This window comes from Micromys minutus (genome assembly GCF_963924665.1).
Source record: "Micromys minutus genome assembly, chromosome: 2".
In the NCBI taxonomy this organism is placed as follows: Eukaryota; Metazoa; Chordata; class Mammalia; order Rodentia; family Muridae; genus Micromys; species Micromys minutus.
This window is the reverse complement of record NC_137971.1, coordinates 88,574,366-88,586,688: the sequence shown is the minus strand read 5'-3', so window position 1 is coordinate 88,586,688 and position 12,323 is coordinate 88,574,366. Positions and strand designations below refer to the sequence as shown.

The 12,323-nt window shown below is 47.2% G+C and overlaps 1 protein-coding gene across 10 annotated transcripts in view; it reads left to right on the top strand.

Annotated features, from left to right (window-relative positions):
- Positions 1-1,657: 1,657 nt before the first annotated feature.
- Positions 1,658-12,323, top strand: part of PPFIBP2 (PPFIA binding protein 2) — a gene marked incomplete at its 5' end in the record, with an annotated part of 153,001 nt that continues 142,335 nt past the window's right edge. For 9 of the 10 annotated variants that reach the window (XM_080912717.1, XM_080912709.1, XM_080912718.1 and 6 more), the window contains one exon: positions 1,658-1,704. The remainder of the gene's footprint in view (positions 1,705-12,323) is intronic. The other variant, XM_080912722.1, reaches the window with a different exon arrangement.

Genomic DNA, 12,323 nt, shown 5'->3' with positions numbered 1-12,323 from the left:
TTGCTTTCAGTGTAATAAAAGTGAGATTAAGCAAATAATCTCCTCAGGTTCTATTTGCCTACATCCTATCATCCAGTATTACTGTGCTGGGATTACTGTGAACGCCGATCCGTAATACACAAAGGGCCTTGGTAAAGATTCTAGTCTGGATGCAAGCCAGGTAGCAGCTTTGCCTCAGCATGCACGCTACTCGTTACAGAGGGCAGTGTGACTCTTGAGAGGGGCTTTTTTTTTTTTCTTTTAGTGTTTCCCGCATATGTGTCCCACATTGGCTGAGTCTAGGTCACAAGTGAGGGTGCAGTGCCAGCCTGTGTCATGTGCTGAGGTCTCTGCCTCTCCAGGTTGGTCATATGAGAAGGCTTGCCTTTGTGTGTTTGCAGCTGTTTCTCTGTCTTTGCCAAGTCCAGGCTGGGCCCACAGGCAGTGAAGAGAGATCCACCCCCATACCATCTGAGTAGATCTTTGGCAGAATGGAATGACCCACAGTTCTGATAGAATGGCCCCAAGAGCCCACAACTTTTGCAGAATGGAGCAGATATGAACGAAAAACTGTGATATACTGGTCCCATGAATCCAGGGACAATATCTGCTTACCTTACTGACAAAAAACATGACCTACTCATTAGGGCATTATCCAAAGGAGTGAGCTCTGTATACATGGCTCCTTTGAAGTCAAGAGAATAATTTGTAATGGGCTGTCTGGCTTCTATCTGGGAAATGTTGGGATTCGATAGTTCTGCAAGATATACCTGAATCAAACAGTGTACCCGGGTACACAGAATCCCCACAGGGAGAATATCTCTTTTAGGTGAAATTTTCTTCGGAAAGGACCTGTTCATTGTTACTTTTCCTAACAGCATACCTTTCACGTGTGCCTTTCAGTTTCACTCTGGTTGGATTGAAATGAAGACTGATGGTATCTCCACGACCCACAGCAATGGTTATTATATTGCTGCACATTAGAATCATCCGGGGAGCTTTAAGAATCGTAATATCCAGGCTATCCTCTCCAAAGCCATTGAATCAGACCCTCTGGAGATGGCAGGAAAGCATCTGTAATTTTAAAGCTCCTTCCCAAAATGCACATAAGCTTGAGAAAGCCAACTGCATAAAACATTTTACAAAAATAATTGTATAGTTCTGAGCAAACTATGTTAGCAGTATCTGGGGGCCTGGGGAAGAAACTGCCCGGTATCCCTGGGCTACCAGTGGGATTTGGAACTGCCCACACGTGAACTTCTGTGAACTGCGCAGGCTCTGTCTCCAAAGGCCTCTCTGCCGCTATTTTAAGGAAGTGAAAGAACTGAAGGGTGTCCTGCTGTGACACAAGTCGGGGGGGGGGGGGGGGCAGTCTTCTTCTGCTGGCTTTGCCTTTGCTCTGCTGCTGGGCATGTCCCCGCAGTGCTCACACACCTGTTTGACACAGTGTTTATGTTCTGTTCATGAGCGCAAGCCTCTGGCCATACCAGTAATTTTAGACTAATTTTGAAAAAAAAAAAAAAAAAGACGTGTCCTGTAATGTCTGTCAACACTCCAGGTGTAAGCAACTGGAGTCCAGCTTAGTAGTAACTCCTACAGAATCCCTGTGTCGCTGCCATCTGAGGCCCTGGAGATTTTAAGCAGATAAACTGAGCAACTGGCCCTTGGAGGTCGGGGGTAGGGCAAGCATCTGTGATAAAACCGAAAGCCTTATGCAAGCTCCAGGTAGGTGCGGGGGGGCGCGGGGGACTCGGTCTCCGGGGTTTTGTTTGTTTGTTTGTTTTGTTTTGCATACTTGTACCTGACCTTGCAGGGCACAGTTAGTGTTCGGTCTTCAGTTATTCACAAGACGGAACACCAGAGCTTTAACCACTAGAGGGACCTTCAGGAAAGGTCCGGACAGGGGTTGGGGGCGGTGGAGGTTGAGCTTAGACCGACCTAAGGGTGATGTGGAACCCAAATTGGGGGTAGTCTGGGCTGAAACTGGGAATGGTGCAGTTTTCTTACACTACACTTAATCTCAATGGGATCACACAAGGCCCGGTGTGTGTGTGTGTGTGTGTGTGTGTGTGTGTGTGTGTGCGCGCGCGCGCGCGAGCGTGTGCGCTTCCGCTTCGGTGCTCTCTCCGCAATTCTCTGCACGCTTTCCTCGTACTGCTGACAGATTACAAAAGCTCAAGAGACCCGAGCACAGTGGGACACAAGGAAAGTGCCTAGGGGCCTTTCCGCGGCCGGAAGGGTGCAAGAGGTGCAACCAGTGGGTTGGACCCAGAGAGGGGGCGTGGTCTCCAGGGGGCGGGGTTTGAGCTAGCACGCGAGCACAGTCCGGGGGCGGGGCTGACCAGGCAAGTCCCTGTGGAACTGGAACTGTGGCTCTTGGGTCCTCGCCTTCAACCGCGGTGCGCGAGAAGGAGGAGGGGTGGCAGAGGGGCGGTCCTAGGAGAAGGCCCCAAGCAGCCAGAAAGCCACACTCCTGGACGAGCCTCTCTGGGGTCCCCGCCTCCGTCACGTGGGTGCCGAACTGGCTTGGTGCTGGCGAGTTGGCTACTTGGTTGGCAGTTGGGTCCTTGGGCCAGTGGCCTGTCACTGGGTTCTCTGCTCTTATGTTGGAAAGTGTGAGGGATACAGGAGCGACCTGTATACCTGAGCCTCCGAGAGAGAAGCTGCGCTCTGTCATCCAGGTCAGTGGGCTCTCCCTGCCTCGGCTCACCGCTATCCCGGGAACTGAGTACCCCAGATCCAAAGGCTACCTGGGTAGTTGGGGGTCCGTGGTCCTTTAGACCTCCTAACATTCTCAAGATTTGGGGACCCACTTATTTGTCTGGGAGATTGAAAAAACGGAGTTAACTCCCGTGGATTTGCTTGAGTTCTCTAACCGACCCTGCTCCGGAATTGCCACCAGCCCCGCGCTTCTTCTACAGGTGGCGGAGTGGTCCCTGGGATACCGGCGTGTTCCGATATTGCAGAGTTCCAGGCGATTTTGTTCCAACCTTGTGTCTCCTGAGAGCAGGAGCGGCGTCAGCCGGAGAGCCCAAGGTGGGCTTGTTCCATAGACCCTTGGTCTGGAGCGCCTTGTCCAGGAGCAGTTCTGTGCACTAATTGATAAACGCAACACGCTTCTCAAAGGGCTCAAGGCAGAATTAGGGTGTGGGGATGCTTCTGTTTTTAAAAGTGGGTTCTCCTTCCCTCCCTCCATCCAGAAGCCAGACCCGTACTTCCCCCTCTGATTAAAAAAAAAGGTTATTATGTTTAAAAGCCAGAACTTCCAAGGTTCAGGTAGGATTCAAATAGGCATTTCAGTTCTTTTCTTTTAGAGCATTGAAATTTTTGATATAGATCAGTCTTCCTCTTTATGTTTTGGTTTTATTCCTGTTTGTCTTCATTCCTCTTGGTCCTTAATTGATTATACTGTAGACTGTAGTGTTTATAAGATTACCATGTATTTTGTTAAGTTAAATGGTCAACTACAGGAAGTCAAGCACAGACCTAATTAATCTTCAGTCTTAGATTACTATTGGTATACTAAAAATGCAATCTGATTAGAATTTATGTTTTTCTTCTTCACCATCCCATTTGGATGCATATTTAAGTGACTTTAAAGAGAAGTATTGTTAAGTTTTCTGTTGTTATTTTCATTTGGGATTTTATTTAAGGCTGATCGGGACTGGTGATCTAATTCAGACCCTCGAGAATGCTGGCTAGGCAAGTGCTCTACCACTGAGCCCTCACATAATATATTAGTGGTATTACTTTGAGATTCGACGTGTCAGTCTTGGTTTATTGCTGCCGTCTGTGTTTTCATAACTAAGGCTGATGTGCTAAATAGATGGATAACATAAAAGATACATGTAAGAGATAAAGGCAGCTGAAGCTTGAAACAAACTTACAGAAATTCTAGTGTTTTTGTTTTGTTTTGTTGTATTGTTTTTTCCACCAGAATAAGGAAAATCTGGGAAAGTTTTAAGACAGATCAATCTATATGAAGGACCTCACAGGAAGATGTTAGGGGGTGATGGAGAGATCTATAAGGCAAACTCAATCAATCTCTAAGAAATAGCTACTCATTCTTCTTGGTTCTTGGCTTGACTAGTAGAGAAAACACAATAACAACAAAAATAAACAAAACCAATGGTCCCAGCTGGCCCAAGGCCATGGGCAGCAATGTTTGAGACATTAAACAGAGACAGACTTGTGGTCAGCTGAGCTTATCCAAGTTAGAGTCCTTGAACTTTGACCTTCCCAACCCCCAGCCTGATAGAAATCTAGTAAACTTTTGTGGAGAGAAGGGTCAGCTGACTCTTTAGAGCACAGTGCTTCAGCCACAAGCTTGAGAATCACCTGATGCTCTCCGTGGACTTCGACGCTGTGAGTCAGGGGTGAAGTCTGGCATTCTGCATTTCTAACCCATTTCTCTCCTGTTTGTATCAAAAATTCATAGTGAAGTTCCAACTCTCTGAAGGCCTCAGGATTATTCCAGGGAGTTTTGCAAACTCTTCAGGTTGAGTAGGTCCCAGGCATGTTTGGAGTTCTCCAGGCGTTTCTGATAACAGCTGGCTGGGATCAGCTATCGAACCTGGCAGTGTTGGAAGGCCAGTTGGGAGACTGGGAGGCCAGTTCAGGTAAATGTGAAGAGAGTGAAGTGTGAGTAGACAGAAGAGACCCTAGAAATTCCAGGCCAGGAAATGGGAGGTGTCAGCCTTTATATTGATTAGTCAGCATTAGACACTGGGGGGGAATAGGAATACTTCTTGGAGAATTCAACTTCAATTTTGGATGCAAGGATCGGTGCGCTGCTTAGACAAGTCTGATCAGCAGCTAAAGTTTACATGGCCCTAAGTTTGTGTGTGTGTGTGTGTGTGTGTGTGTGTGTGTGTGTGTGTGAATTTTTTTTCCCCTCTCCTGAAATACAGATCTGTTTATGATTCGTTCCTGGTTCAAATCCCCTGGTGAGTGAGGAAGAATGAATATATAGGTGACTCATTTTAAACATTTATTAAGCCCCCCCAAGTGTGTGCCCTCGTTTAAGATATGCCGGTCACTCCTCTGAGCACAACTACGCCAAAAGAAAAGCTAAAACTCGGGGCTTAGGTTTTCCTGAGTCACTGGTTTTCTTGCTTCCTCCTTCCTCTGAGGAGTTCCACTTCCTTCGCCCTTTGCTACCCTAGTGTCCTGCTTTGTGCTTGAAGGCACCTATGTGTATTTATTTTTGGAGTCTAGGGAAGGTGATCTCTCTCTGTCTCTCATAAAATCTGAACCAGCAGTCTGTTGGGCCAAGTGGTTCTCCTCAGGGGCTGTTATTATCTCTAATATTTGGGATAAAAAGTCTTGTAGGAGATGGGTACCCTAAATTAAACTGGTGAGCTTTCTGTGGAGATTTCCAGAAGGCCTCAGACTTCTAGAGGCATTCGGGTGCAGCTTTGTCTCCAGCAAACTGAAAATGTCTCTGTGCCTTAATGTCACTGGTTTGATGCTCCTTGGTAAGGAATTCTTGCTTTCATTTCCTCTGTGTCTCTGTGCATATTTATGCATATCCATTGTGTGTGATGCTTTTTATTGAGACCCATGTTGTATAGTAATCTTGTACTCATCTGTACATGTCTGTAACACATCTGTAGACAGAGGTAGGCTAAGACTGCCTCGCTGATAAGATAAACTGTAATATCCTTGTCACTTTTAGGCCAATTCATTTTCTAATTCCACCATCACAGTTCCTAAAACTGAGGATTTTTACCCTGTCCTTTTGTGTCTCTGCCTGAGGAGAGTATACTTCTTAGATGATGATGTCATGAATCTGAAATATAAATCTGTTCACGATTTTTTTCTGCTTAAAGTCCCCTGGTGGATCCCTCAATGCAAAGTACGAGAAGAGTGACTAAAACAGAAGAGATACAATATTCTAACTTAATTGATTAAGCCCCGTGGATTGTATACCCTTATGCAAGACATGACAGCCATCACTGGTTCCTCTTTCTGAATGTACCTGTTGCCTCTGCTCCGTAGCATGGATGAGACCCTAGAACCCCCTCATCTCAAGCTATTGCACTCTCTCCACTAATACCATATATGAATTCCAATAGACTCGGCCCTCTGCTGTGTTTCTGAGCAGATGTAGCTACTCTAGCTGTCCTGTGAGACCTAATACTTAGCAGATATCATCAAGGGTCTCCCATGCATGTGAGACCTGTGATGGCTGGCAGGTTTTGCTTCTGTAAGGAGGGAAGGGAACAGGCTGTTTTTTGAGAGAGAAGCAAAGGGATGGGAACAGAAGCAAAAAAGAATGGCTCAATGGTTAGAGTTATGGGGTGTGGTGGGGTATTGTATGACTTTCCTATGAACAGATGTCTACTCAACACAGATAAGACGCCAATGACACTGAAGAAGTGATTCCACCCAATCCTAGCTTGGAGAACTAATGAGTTCATGAGGACTTACAGGAGTGTAGGTGACTTTAGCTACATCCCTTAGTGTGGATGAGAACACAGGAACGCTGTACCTCTAGAGCTCCTTGCTCATCTTGCAGGCAACAAGACCAGACAGACTCTCTTCTCCAGCAACTGTTTACTGCTTTCTTAGCTTAGGGAGGGCCCTTGTGTGTCTTGTAACTTCCCAACTAACTGAGACTCCAAGTTCCCCCTAGGTGAAAATGGCTATAGTAATGGGGACATTTGGAGAGGAAAAGCTGGAGTTCAGGAAGGGAAAAGATGGTGGAAGGCCCTGAAGGCTGGAGCTAAAGCATTCAAGTTTGACTATGTGGTAACACACATACTAAAACCTCAGCTACTTAGCAACATGGTAAAAACTCATTTAAAAAGGAAATATTTTGTATTGATGACATTGAAAGCCATGAGTAACATGGAAAAGGCTCTATGCAAGTTTGTTTTCAGGAGGATGCTAGACTGGGAAGGGTAGTTTAGAGGGACCACACAAGGACTGTTATTGGAGTAACACAGGCCTTGGAGTAATAAGAGAACCTTAGGTCCTGAATCAAGGCAGTGACAATAGCAACGAAGTGAGCTTGCCAAGAAGTGACTGAATGGAACTGAGGGAGAGAAAGTCATACTAGATACGGACTAGCAGAGAATGTGGTGTTTGTGGATAGGTGTGGGAACATGGAGGAACTCCTTGGAGGAGGGAAGGGAAAGAGGGTGGTGATACATTTTTAAATCAGAAGAGCCTCAGGTAGCTTCTTGCTTACCTTTTATGACTTTACCCAACAGAGCGGCTAAGTCCAAAGCCATCCCATTTTTAGGTGTAGATCCAGGCTTACTAGCCTCCTGGCTTCCATCATATGATCTGCAGCCCCATGCTATGGGCTAGAGGAGCGCCGCCAGAAGGTCTAGTTGGAGATCCCATTAGCCAGTGAGAACAGGCATCTGATCAGATTGGGGCATTCAGTGTGTACAACAGAACAGGGAAGCTAGAGTCATACAGCTCAGGTATTCAGGGTGTTGGGTGGCAGCCAGTGCCTGAAGGCCCTGCTTGTTTGTCTGTTTACTAATTTATTTAGTTCCAAGGCCTTTCCATAGGTGGGGCTGCACGGGTAAAGAAGTGCTTTTTATGGTATCTGAACTCTATTCCCAATATGTTCTATGTGCACACTCGGGGTTTTTTGGGGGAGTGTAACCATTAACCAGTTTACCAATATATATTCCAAGAACCCAACCCTCTCTTCTCTCCCAGATAAACTTTGGGGACACACTCAACATTTCATAAGATGTTGCTACTGTAGTGATGAATGATGAGAGAAAGAAGGGGAAGATGCTGGGAATGACAGCCAGCTGGGGACAGCAGCAAACCAGTCCTAGGGAATGGTGGGGATTGTGACGATTAAGTGATGGATGGGAAGAGCCTTATCTGGTAGCTGTGAGAGTCTCAGTGAGCCTCCTAGTCACCCACCCCTTCTGCCCTTCTCTGGCCAGCCAGGCTTCCCGGCTGCTGGCCTCCCAGGATAGTCTTGCCTTTGTTATGGACCCCAGGACAGAGGTGAGTTACTTCTATCTGTTAGGTAGGTCAGTATATGTGAAACAATGGGAGTTTATCTCTCAGCACGTGAGAGCTGATAAACCCAAACAGTAATTCACCTGCGCTGGGAACTGACTTCGAAGATGAACTTGTCTAGTCACCCTGGCTTTCTCTGGCCCATTTCCACCTCATCTTGTTCTGAGGTTGAGTTAGTATCCTTGTTCGGTCATCCTAAAGAGACTTAAAGTATGTGCTTGAGCCTCCTCACCCATGGGAAAGTAGCAGGGACAGCAGACATGGCTTGCCCAAGGTTTAGGAATGACTTCTGCATGTGTGATGGGAGGAGAACCCATTAACCAAGATTAGTAGTAACTTCTGGTGACTTTGGAATGTTTGGCTCTCCCTCCTGTGGAATTCCAAAGGGGCTTCTCTTTGAGTGTAGCCATCCCTTCCCAGAGATAAAGATTCCAAAGGGAAGGTGTTATCTAAATCCTGGAATTTCTTTGCCTTTCTGGGGAGGCTCAGAGCCCTGTTAACTGCCTAAGGGTGTTTACTTGTTTACCAAGAATACTTAGAATGCTTCCCTCCCCAGGGTGAAGATGTAATTTCACTGTACGCGCTGGAGTGTATCAGTCGAATGCAGCTGGGTGGGCATCTCAGGCTGGGCAAGGACCTCTGAGCCAGAGGGCTGCCCTTGTGACTGTACAAGGTGTACCAAGAAGTCCTTGCTTTCTCCTTCTCTTTCAGTACTTATTTTTTAAATTATGTGTACACATGTGGGGTATGTGCATATGTGTGTAAATGCCCTCAAAGGTCACTGGTGTCAGGTTCCACTGGCGTTAGAGTGAGTGACAGGCATGACTGATGGGAATCGAACTCAGGTCCTCTGCAACAGCAGTATGTGCTGAGTGACTGCAGAGTCATCTCTTCTGCCTCCAAGAGTCCTTAACACACGTCAGTCTGCGTTTGGTAGAAACTATCAGCTAAGGAGTGCTCTTACCATACCTCTCTTACCACACCAGAGATGCACCTGCACACACACATACCAGAGATGTATGGTAAGAGCACTCCTTAGTTGATAGGTGTGTGTGTGTGTGTGTGTGTGTGTGTGTGTGTGTGTGTGTGTGTTTGGGGGAGAGTTGTAGAGGAACCTGGAGGAAAAGAGGCTTTTTTATGAACATCTGTCTGAGCACTGGAGGCAACAGAGGTTAACCGTGGGCTTCTCTCCTTAGGAGCTATCAGTTTGTCTAAGGCGGTACATCCCTTCAACACTAGCACTTTGTTGTTTTGAGACAAAGTCTCTCCCTGGTACTCTTGTACTGCCTAGGCTGGGGTCCTGTTGTCTCTGCTTCCTAGCATTGGCATTACAAGGACAGCACAACGCCCAGCGTGGCAGGACTGCCTCAGGCATGCTGGGGTGTGTGGCATCAGACTCATCCCATAGTCGGGATTCTCATAGGGGCAGAAAGGGGGAAGGGAGTTGCCGGGGAGGGGAGGGGTCGAGTACATTGGCATGCCAAGGGAAGTCAAATTGCGATTTAAGAGGGAAATGGCATGTTTTGCTCATTCAGCATTTTGCCAGAGCAAAGGAATAGTTCTTGGCTCTGACACCTGACCTTGACTTGATGTCAGGAGAAGGTTTTATTACATAAGCTCTTCCTGCACCCTGCCAAGACATCTGGTTCTTCGATGCAACACTGCTTACCTGGTAACAGCAACAACATCCCCATGTGCCTGTCTAGGTTTTCATTGTGCCCGCTCACTGGTGCAGACAACGCCCCGGGCGCAGCTTACTGTCCCGCTTCAGCAGAGGAGGAAACTGACTCCTCCTGCTCTCCCCACCCCACTGTTCCTTTATGGCAGGCAGCTGGTTTCCTCCATCACGAAGGCTTGACCTGCCTGATCCTTGAGGGCCCTGGCAGCTCTAAGATGCCACGTTGAATCGAACAGTTCTCCATCCAATTCCCCAGGCTACACAGGTTCAAGGCTGCATCTTTGAACAAGTCCGGGTTTTTAGGCTTCTTCGGTTTGTTCCTTGGCTTAGTGCTCATGGAGGCCTGCTTCATTCAGTTGTTGTGAAGATTAGATGAAAGGGTGCAGTCATCCTTGGCTGGAGTGCTTGCTTGGCATGGTGCAGGCAGTCAGCAATGGTATTATCATCATTTCTTTCCTTTCTCAAGAAGCCTGAGAAAATCATTTTGTCAGAAGGAGTGGGTTTGTATCATGAAGTAACCTTGCAGTCTCCCTCCTGATGCTGAGCTCTCAAGAGAGACGCGGCAGGTGTGCCGCAGAAAGGACAGTCATGGTGCAGGGGGTCAAAGGTCACGGGGAGATGCACAGTGGAGTCTGTAGCAGGTCAGTAGATGGCTGGACATCAGAAGCTCAGCTCAGTGAGACGTGCAGGCTCCGGGCAAAGTCCTGTCCCTAGGCTCCCAGAATCAATTTGTGTGTGCGCTCACAACCTAGGTGAAAACCACCACGTCATGGAAATTCTCTTAAGTTTGGCTTCATTAATAGAAACAGAGAGGAGCTTTCCTCAAATCTACCCAACTTGTCACATGGAGATGAGTTGAAGGAGGGACCCGTAAATGTTGCAGAATTAGTGCCGTTGTCATGCAGGGCCTGAGAACAGACAGGAAGGTGTAGGGATGGGTGAATGAGGCAGCTGCCATGGTCTGCCCAGACTTGCATCTATCTACTGGGCAGCTGGAGGCTTTGGCGTGAGGGAAGAAACAATACAGGGATCCTTGGTTAATCAAATGCCATGATTAAGAGAACTGGAAGCAAGCCAGGTGGGTGGTGGCTCACGCCTTTTATCCCAGCATTTAGGAGGTAGAGGCAGGAGGATCACCATGAGTTTAAAGCCAGCCTGGTTTACAGAGCTGCTAGGGCTGTGCAGAAAAACCTTGTCTTCAAAAAAAAAAAAACAAAAAAAAAACAAAAAAAAAAAAAACCAAAAAAACACCCCTCCCCAAACAAAACAAAACAAAAGAGCATCGGAGGTATAATTGAGAAAACTGGGTTCAAGAAGTAAACCTTCCATTGCTAGAAATGGAACAAAGAATCTGGGTGTGGTGGTTTATGCCTGTAATCCCAGCACTCAGGAGGCTGAGGCAGGAGATCACTGTGAGTTCGGAGTTCACTTGGGCTACAGAGGGAGACTCTGTCTCATAAAACAAGTTGGACAAAAAATCAAGTTGTGGAGTGGGGTGGGAAAGGGAGGGTGAATTTACTAGGGTGGGAAAAGCTAAAAGACAGCAAGGAAAATAGAGAGTGCCCAGTAAGGGTTGGGGAGTAAGAAAGGGTGTCTTCAAGTCACTGGCTAATGGATCAGGAGAGTGGAAAGTCCCCGAGGAAATACCTCGTGGGCTGATACTGTAGCCGGGATCCCCAAGGCATAAGTATCATGTATGATCTCTGCTGATACCACGCTTGGCCTCACTATGACTACCTTCTGAATGCTCTTCCAGACACAGAGGCCTCCTGTGAAGATTGTAAAAATATGACGTCCTATGACTTGGAGAACCATGACATTTGGTCTGAGGCATTAGTCTCCCAGCATCCAAGGGAGTATATAGTAGGTGTAGAAGGGCAAAGGACAATGTGACCTGAGACTCTGGACTCCCAGGTAATGCTGGCTGTAGAAAGGGCCTAGTAACCACACTGAGAAATCTGACTTAATGCAACCTAGGCCACAGGGAGATTTCATCCCCAGGAGCAGGCAGGGAAGGGCTGTGGTCATCTGGGTCTTAGACAAGTGGGCTGAGGTTTTGGGTGGGGTGTGCTGTATGGAAGATGAAGAGTGCTGTGGTTAAGGAATGTGGATGCCCGAGGGTGGGAGAACCAGGAGGGAGCATGGCTCAGAGTAGGAACTCATCTACCAAGTCTAGGAAAATGTTTTCAGGAACAGAGGTAGAGTATAATTCCTAGGTCGTCCTCTAGCCACGTTATTTCAGCTACTGGATCATTTTCATATGGTTCTCTGCAAGCATAGTGGCAGCTCTTGTGTCCCCTGCCTGAGTGGGATTTAAGAGCTGGAATCTAAGTGTGTAGAAAACAGCTGGTAGTTTTCTTCCTTCCTTCCTTCCTCCCTCCCTCCCTCCCTCCCTCCCTCCCTCCCTCCCTCCCTCCCTCCTTTCTTTCTTTCTTTCTTTCTTTCTTTCTTTCTTTCTTTCTTTCTTTCTTTCTTTCTTTCTTCCCTTCCTTCCTTCCTTAAGTACAGTGTCACTGTCTTCAGACACACCACAAGAGGGCATCAGATCCCATTACAGATGGTTGTGAGCCACCATGTGGTTGCTGGGATTTGAACTCAGGACCTCTGTCAATGCTCTTAACCACTGAGCCATCTCTCCAGCCTCCGTATGTATTTTTAACTTCACTGT